The 7,446-nt window shown below is 45.7% G+C and overlaps 1 long non-coding RNA gene across 1 annotated transcript; it reads right to left on the reverse strand.

Moving 5' to 3' along the window:
* Positions 1-420: 420 nt before the first annotated feature.
* Positions 421-7,243, reverse strand: LOC120999767. The gene is made up of 3 exons (XR_005778630.1): positions 7,206-7,243; positions 584-696; positions 421-471 (listed from the first exon to the last, which is right to left on the reverse strand). It is a non-coding gene; the product is annotated as an uncharacterized LOC120999767 (long non-coding RNA).
* Between the last annotated feature and the right edge of the window lie 203 nt (positions 7,244-7,446).

Raw genomic sequence — 7,446 nt, forward strand, 5'->3', positions numbered from 1 at the left:
GTGATTTTTTGCTCATATATGTAATGATCAGATGATGGGGGAATCTGACTCTCAAAATTGTTCTCTCCTCTACAGTCATGGAAGGTCTCCTCTTACCTGGTGATGTGAGGGGCTGATGATACTCCATCATGACGTCCTTGTACAGATCCATGTGTTCTTCTAAATACTCCCACTCCTCCATGGAGAAATAGACAGCGACATCATGACACCTTAAAGGAACCTGACAACACAAGGACACAGTCATTACCAGACACCTCCCTTGGCGTTATTGTATAATGTCCCAGCATTCCCAGCAGCGCTCACCTCTCCGCTCAGCAGCTCAGTGATCCTGGTGGTAAGTTCTAGGATCTTCTGCTCAGGTATCAGGGAATGAGGTGGAGGCTCGGTGATGGGGCTCTGGGTCCTGCTCCATCCTCCTGACACACGGGGTGTCACACACTCACCAGACGACTTCTTCACTACTGTGTAATCCTGTGTATGGGGAGACGCCGATCACTACAGAGATTCTAAGAATCCTTCACCTTTCCAGACATTTCCCTGGTTTATTACTAGAGATAAGAGTGATGTCATGTGAGACTCTCACCTCACCAGTTACCAAGTAGATGATCTCCAGTGTGAGGTCTAATATCCTTGAAGCCATGTGGTCTCTGTCCTTCTCCATCCTAATTGTGATATAAGGTCAGCCGGCCACCCCTGCTATATAGAGAATACAGTGTTAGACAGGATAGACACTGCAGTGTACCACATACATCAACCAGTTCTTCTCTTCCAGGTCACTATAGCTCTCATACTACTCAAGTCTGTACTGTCACAGACATGGGCACTCCAAATACTTACACACTATAGTTCAGTCACAATTGCTGCTGCCATGTCTGAACCATGATATAAACCAGAAAGGGGATGTCCAGGATTTATCCGGAGCATAGGCCATCAATATCAAAATCTTAGCCAACCCTTTTAAAGAGTCACCGTACTTTCATTTCATGTAATAGAGAATGGTGTAACTAGCAAATTTCTTATCACTTTATTTTAAAAATCTGCCTGCATCCACCTGTAAAATAAGCTGTAAAGTCATGGCCACTAGGGTTCTCACTTCCACCTAATCTGTGGTCCACTGTCTGTGGTCAGGCAAGATTTGTCGCCAGTAAAAGACACACAGAAGACGGCTGACAGGACGTGGGGGCGTATCAGAGCCAGCTGACATCGTTAGCCTGATAAAAGAGCTTTTCTACATAGCTTCTGAAAATTATAGGAGCCTCCTATGTGACTGTGTGAGTTAACCCTCCTTGTCTGTTGATGCCCTCTGCTTGTGAAATGCATCTAGCTATGCAACTGAAACAGGGAATAAAATGGCTAAAAAAAACTGACAGGAAGCCCAAAAAGAGCATTTTCTTCACAGTTACGATTCTACAATGAAGCACAGCCATTATGCAATTTTTTTTTTCAAACATGAGTAGGTATGACCACACATTGCATTGCGTATTTTCAATGATCCACAGCAAAATCCACAATAGTTGCATGCAGATTTAGTGGATTTGCCATGGCAGAGATTTAAAATCTTCACCGCATGTCAATTTATGTGTCGATTCAGTCGTGAAATCTAATGTTTGCTGGTGCAGTGACCCAGAAGGGAGTGTGAGGAGTAGAAGGATGGAAGTGGTATGAATATTGGAAGTTGTCAGAGTCCTCACAGCGGCTGAATCCTTCTCCCTCACTCCCAGGGCCAACACAGTGATGTTAGGGATGAAATCAGAAAACTAAGAGTAAAAGTGAAAGATTTGGAGTTGGAGACTGGGGCTGTGAAAAAGGAGTTGGGTTTAACCAAAAAACACCTGGAGGGTGTGGAGCAGGAATGTCTTGGGTTGAAAAATAAATTGATAGATCTGGAGGATAGATCTCGGAGGAACAATATAAGATTAGTAGGGTTCCCTGAGGGGGTGGAACAAAAGAACCCAGTGGACTTTGTGCAAAAGTGGCTGGTGCAAACATTGGGAGCGGATTATGATCTCTCTACATTTTGTGTGGAGCGAGCCCATAGAATCCCTCCGAGGAAGCCCCCCTCCAGGTGCACCCCCTAGAGCTTTATTAGCTAGATTGGTTTGCTCCAAAGATCGGGATTGGGTACTCAGACGTAAAAGAGAACTCCACAAAATTGGTTTTGATGGGAACTATATTCAAATATACCCTGATTTTTGCTGTGGGACACAAAATAAAAGGCGGTCTTTCTTTGATGTTAAAAAAAGATTAATTTCCGCACACAAAGTATGCGTTGCTGTATCCGGCTAAACTCAGGGTGGTTCATAATGATTCTGTGCAATTTTTTCCCACACCTACAGAGGCTGCACAGTGGCTTGATTCGGCCGGTTTGTAGCCCCCGTTGGGATTTCAAAATTTTTGAGCATGTCTACATTTTTATACGTTGGTTATATGGCGGTGTGGAGTGAGGAGTGGGGCTTGATCGGGAGTGGGGTTGGCGAAGTGGAAGAGGTTGATGGGGATAACACTCTCTGTGAGCCAAATGGTGGGTTGGGGTAGCGGTTATGGGCGGGGGGTGGGTACTAGGGATTGGGAGGGGGTGGGGGGGTCGGCTGCTGTCGCTGGGCCTAGGAGGCCCCTCTTCCCCCTCATGCCGGTCTGCGGAGTGCTTTGGCTTCGGATAGCTTAGAATGACGCGTAGGGTTCTGTGTTGGAATGTGCGAGGGCTGGGGGATAGAGTTAAAAGGACAGTGGTGTTTGATGTTATGGTTTGGCACCTCCCGGCAATTGTGGCCTTATTGGAGACGCATGCAACGGCTGATAAGCTCCCCCAATTAAAGAGGCGATGGGCGAAATTGGAATACCACTCATACCTGTCATCATATTCGAGGGGTGTGAGTGTGTATATTCATCATGGAGTTGATTTTCAGCCGTTGGATGTTAAGGTGGATAGGGAGGGTCGATTTGTCTTTCTTTATGGTCAGTGGAGTGGACAGGAGACTATTTTAGCCTTTGTCTATGTGCCTCCCCCTTTTGCGTCCACTGCTCTATTTGCAGTAAACCCCCGTGCCCGTTGTTACTGGTAGGTGACTTTAATTCGGTATTGGATCCGAGACTGGATAGGATATCTCTCTCCCCTGAGCAGAGGCATACTCGGTCTCTCCTGTGTAGCATTGCCCAGGAGCTTGCATGGGTTGATGTCTGGCGTCCTTTGTATGGAGAAAAAAGAGCCTATTCATGCTTTCGCAGGACGTACAGGTCAATGTCAAGAATCGACTTAGCGTTTGCAAACGGGGCTATGTCTGATCAAGTGGTGAAGATGAAATATGAATTGCATGGAATCTCTGACCATTCTCCGGTATTGCTTCTGCTCAGGGGAGTGGGGGTAAATACGGGCCCCAATAGAACCTTTAGACTGAACCCCTATTGGTTGGAGGTCATTGGTGTGCGAGATCTAATCAATGCGGAGATTCTTGAATTTGGCATCGGAATGAGGGCTCCACCCATGTCCATTTTGTATGGGACGCTTTGAAGGCCTACATTAGAGGCCTCTATTGCGGTAAAATAAAAAGACGAGTGGAGTTCCATAAGCAGGAAAATGCAATGAGGGAGACAGTTAGGAAGTTGCAGGGGGCTTTGACGAAACACGGTACGGATTCACTTCGCATAGAACTGAAAGATGCTAACCAAAAATATAGGACTTTTATGGTAAACAAGGCCCAACATAAACTCTTTTTTCAAGGACAGAGACGTTTTAGTGAGGAGGGAAAAACAGGGAAATTGTTAGCTGCACTGGTCGCTAATCAAAGGGGTGGGACTAAAATTAGGCACATTAAAAATACTCGGGGCCAGATAGTCAAGGATCCAGAGCAGATCAGACAGGAATTCGCAGAGTATTATTCTAATATATACAGATCTGAAACGGTATGCAGTCCCTCAAAAATTTATGACAATTTGGACCAATTAGAAATGCTTTCTCTCTCGCCTCAGGAAACCAGAATGCTCGATCATCCTATACGACAGGCAGAGTTAGAGGAAGCCCTTCGCTCGGTTAAATATAACTCTTCCCCCGGGGCGGATGGTTTGCCATTTGAACTTTATAGGTACCACGCTAAGGCACTTCTCCCTATTCTGCTGCAGGTTTTAAATGAATCATATAGATATGGATCTCTCCCTCCATCTTTTAGGGAGGCAATTATCACTTTAATTTAAAAAAAAGATAAGGACGGCAGTGAGGTTGGGTCTTACAGACTATAAGATTTTTGCAAAATCTTTTGCAAACCGTCTTAAACGGGTAATTGCAGCCCTGGTTCATTCTAATCAAACAGGATTTATTCCTGGGAGACAGATTCAGGCGAATCTCTATAGGGTGTATTTGAACCTGTCGGTAGGGGGGGGGGGGGGGACCGGACCACTCCATCCTGTCTCTGGATGCTGCTAAAGCGTTCGACAGGGTGGAGTGGTCCTTCCTGTGGCGAACTATAGCACATTTTCGATTAGGGACTACGTTTATCGCAATGACTCAACTGTTATATACTCAACCAATAGCCTGAGTTAACATTGATGGGGTTAATTCCTCTATTATTGAGCTTCAACGCGGTACGAGACAGGGTTGCCCGCTCTCTCCCCTTTTATTTGCGCTATTTATGGAGCCGTTGGCTTGTAGGATTCGTTTGAATGGTCAGATTCGGGGCTTCGGGGTAGCGGGATAGAGTGATAAAATTAGGCTCTACGCAGACAATGTTATCCTCTTTCTGGATCAGGACTGGAAAGCCGTCCCCTATGTTATGCAGGTGATAGAGGAGTTTAGTCTACTGTCTGGTTACTTAAAGGGATATTCTCAACACGCTATTTGATCCCGGCGCGCTGTCCACTTCCTGGTTTCGGCACTCGACGGGCTCCATCTTGAGTCTTCTCCCGGCCGGGCCTCGTGCTGTACTGAACGTGCATGCCGAGGCCGCGCATGCGCCCTGGTGACTTCTTCCTGGCCAGTATACTATACTGGCCAGGAAGAAATCACCATAGCGCATGCGCGGCCTCAGCGTGCGCGTTCAGTACAGCGCGCGGCCGGCCGGGAGAAGAGAAGAAGTCGTCTGCGCACGCGCGGCCATCGCGATTCCTGAGAAGAGCGGTGGCCGTAACCAGGGGAGACGGAAGACAACAGTCAGGTAAGTATATGTTTATTTACTTCTAAGGGGTGGAAATTTGTTAATTAAATATATTTAGAAAAATGATCACTGTTAAATCATTTAACAGTGATGATTAAGATGAGAATACCCCTTTAATCAACTGGGCTAAGTCCTCACTCCTCCCGCTAAATCGAAATGCCCCCGAAGGGGGTTCCTGGGTCCAGATGTTGTCTTTGGATGACTCTCTGAACTATCTGGGGATAAAGATAGGTGTCCCTATAGGTAGATTCCGCGAGTTAAATCTTTCCCCGGTAATGGATAAAGTAAAGGGGAAAATCAGAGCCTGGCAAAAATTGTTAATATCGCAATCCGATCGACTGGCATTTGTTAAAATGATCATACTACCTCTGGTTTTGTACCCGATCTGTGCCTCCCATATCTGGATAGAGGATTCCTTCTTTTATAGACTGGAAGCTTTAATTAACGACCTAATATGGGGGAGGAAGAGGATCCGTATAAAGCAGAGGTATTTGTGGCTGGCCGAGTCACACGGGGGACTATCACTTCCTTTCTTTCAAGGGTATTTTTTTTCTGTGCAGCTACAAAGATGCTGTAATTTTAGAGAGAATGCACTTGGGCAATATTTAACTAGGGTAACTGGTAGGTCACTTGGTAATATTTTTATGCATCTAGAAACAGCACAGTGTGGAGATTTGGACACTAGTTGTTTAATCCCGAGAACTCTGCAGAGGGTCTGGGATACATTGAAAAGGACTCTGCAGGTGTCACACGTGCTTCATTTTACCCCGTTATGGGAGAATCAGAATTTTTGAAAATAACTGACCACACTTATTGGAGTCGTAGGGGAATCACTAGAGCGGCACATCTGTTTGTCGCAGATCGTTTTAAAGTCTTAGGGAACTTCAATTTCACAAACACCTCGTTCTTAGATCAATTTATGTACACACACTTAAAACATGCATACGAAGCTACACTTAATAAAATATATATGATTACTCAACAACACTCATTTTTTGATTATTGTTTTTTTCACTTTGGGAAAAAGATTAAAATGGCACAGATCTACTCAAAAATGCGAGTTTCACTGTCCATGGTGATTTCCTTTAAAAGTATACCTAAATGGGAGCGGGAACTGAAAACTTCCCCCCTCCCATGGCCACAGATCTTCCAAAATACACTACAAATGCAGGCCAAGTTTGCTAATAACAGAGGTCGTGAATTCTATTGTCAAAAGTGTGGCTGGATATATCCATCTTTTATGAGAATGTAGCGTGATAAAGCGGTTTTGGGAGCGGGTATTCACAGCACTTCAGGGGGATTTCCCCCAACATTGTGTACCGGATATGATTTCCGCCATTTTGGGTTCCTATATACCAAAAAAGCCAAATTCTTCTGTACATCATTTAATCTGGCTGAAGGGCTGCTTGATAGCAAAGGTCCTGATAGTTAAGAGATGGGGTTCCCCCATATCCCCTGCATTTGAGGAGTGGAGATGGATTATGTCCCAAATAAAGCTTTATGAGGAGGTTGAGAGGCGGAGAAGGCAAGGTACGCGATATCCCTCTCTCTTGTAGAAGCGAGGTGGACTGACTATCTTGCTTTTTTGGGTGGTGTACGTGGACGGGTACGAGGGGGGAGTATTGGGTTTGGGCTATCAGCGACAGCAGCCAAGGGAAGGGGGGGGAATAAAATTAAAAAAAATAAAAAAGAAAAAAAAAAAGTTCCTGAGCTGCGATACCAAGCACAGCCGCTATCAAAAAAACATTATAAAACCTTGGTAATATGCTATGCACAAACACCCCCCTGTCACACACTGATTCCATATCCTAGTGATATCACATTGCGTGATGGAAGACCCCTCTAATCCAGGAGACCAGCCCCTCTTACAGGGGTCTGGGGGTCTCCTAATATTCCAGGGGGAGAGCAGACATGTCTGAGGAGAACTCCCCTCCTGACCTCCAGACTGTGTGAGCAGAGACTCTCTATGGCCGGTGCTGCCCCCTGCTGGCTGGACCTGCTATATGTCACCTATAGAACCGCTCCATTCTAATAAACCCAGAACCAAGACCAATAACTGACCTGCAGATCTCACCTCCTGGGGCTGCAGGACCTGCGATGACGTCACACTGGTCACATGACAGGAAGTGCTACACAGTGAAAGACCTCCACTACTTTACCCCTCCCCTCATGTGACTGATCACATGACCATGACATCATCAAAGGTCCTGAAGTCACCAAGATAAAACATCTAAAGCAGGGATAGGCAACCTCTGGCACTAGGGATGAGCGAATCGACTTCGGATGAAACTTAGTTGTACCG

The sequence above is a fragment of the Bufo bufo genome, chromosome 4 (assembly GCF_905171765.1).
Source record: "Bufo bufo chromosome 4, aBufBuf1.1, whole genome shotgun sequence".
Lineage (NCBI taxonomy): Eukaryota > Metazoa > Chordata > Amphibia > Anura > Bufonidae > Bufo > Bufo bufo.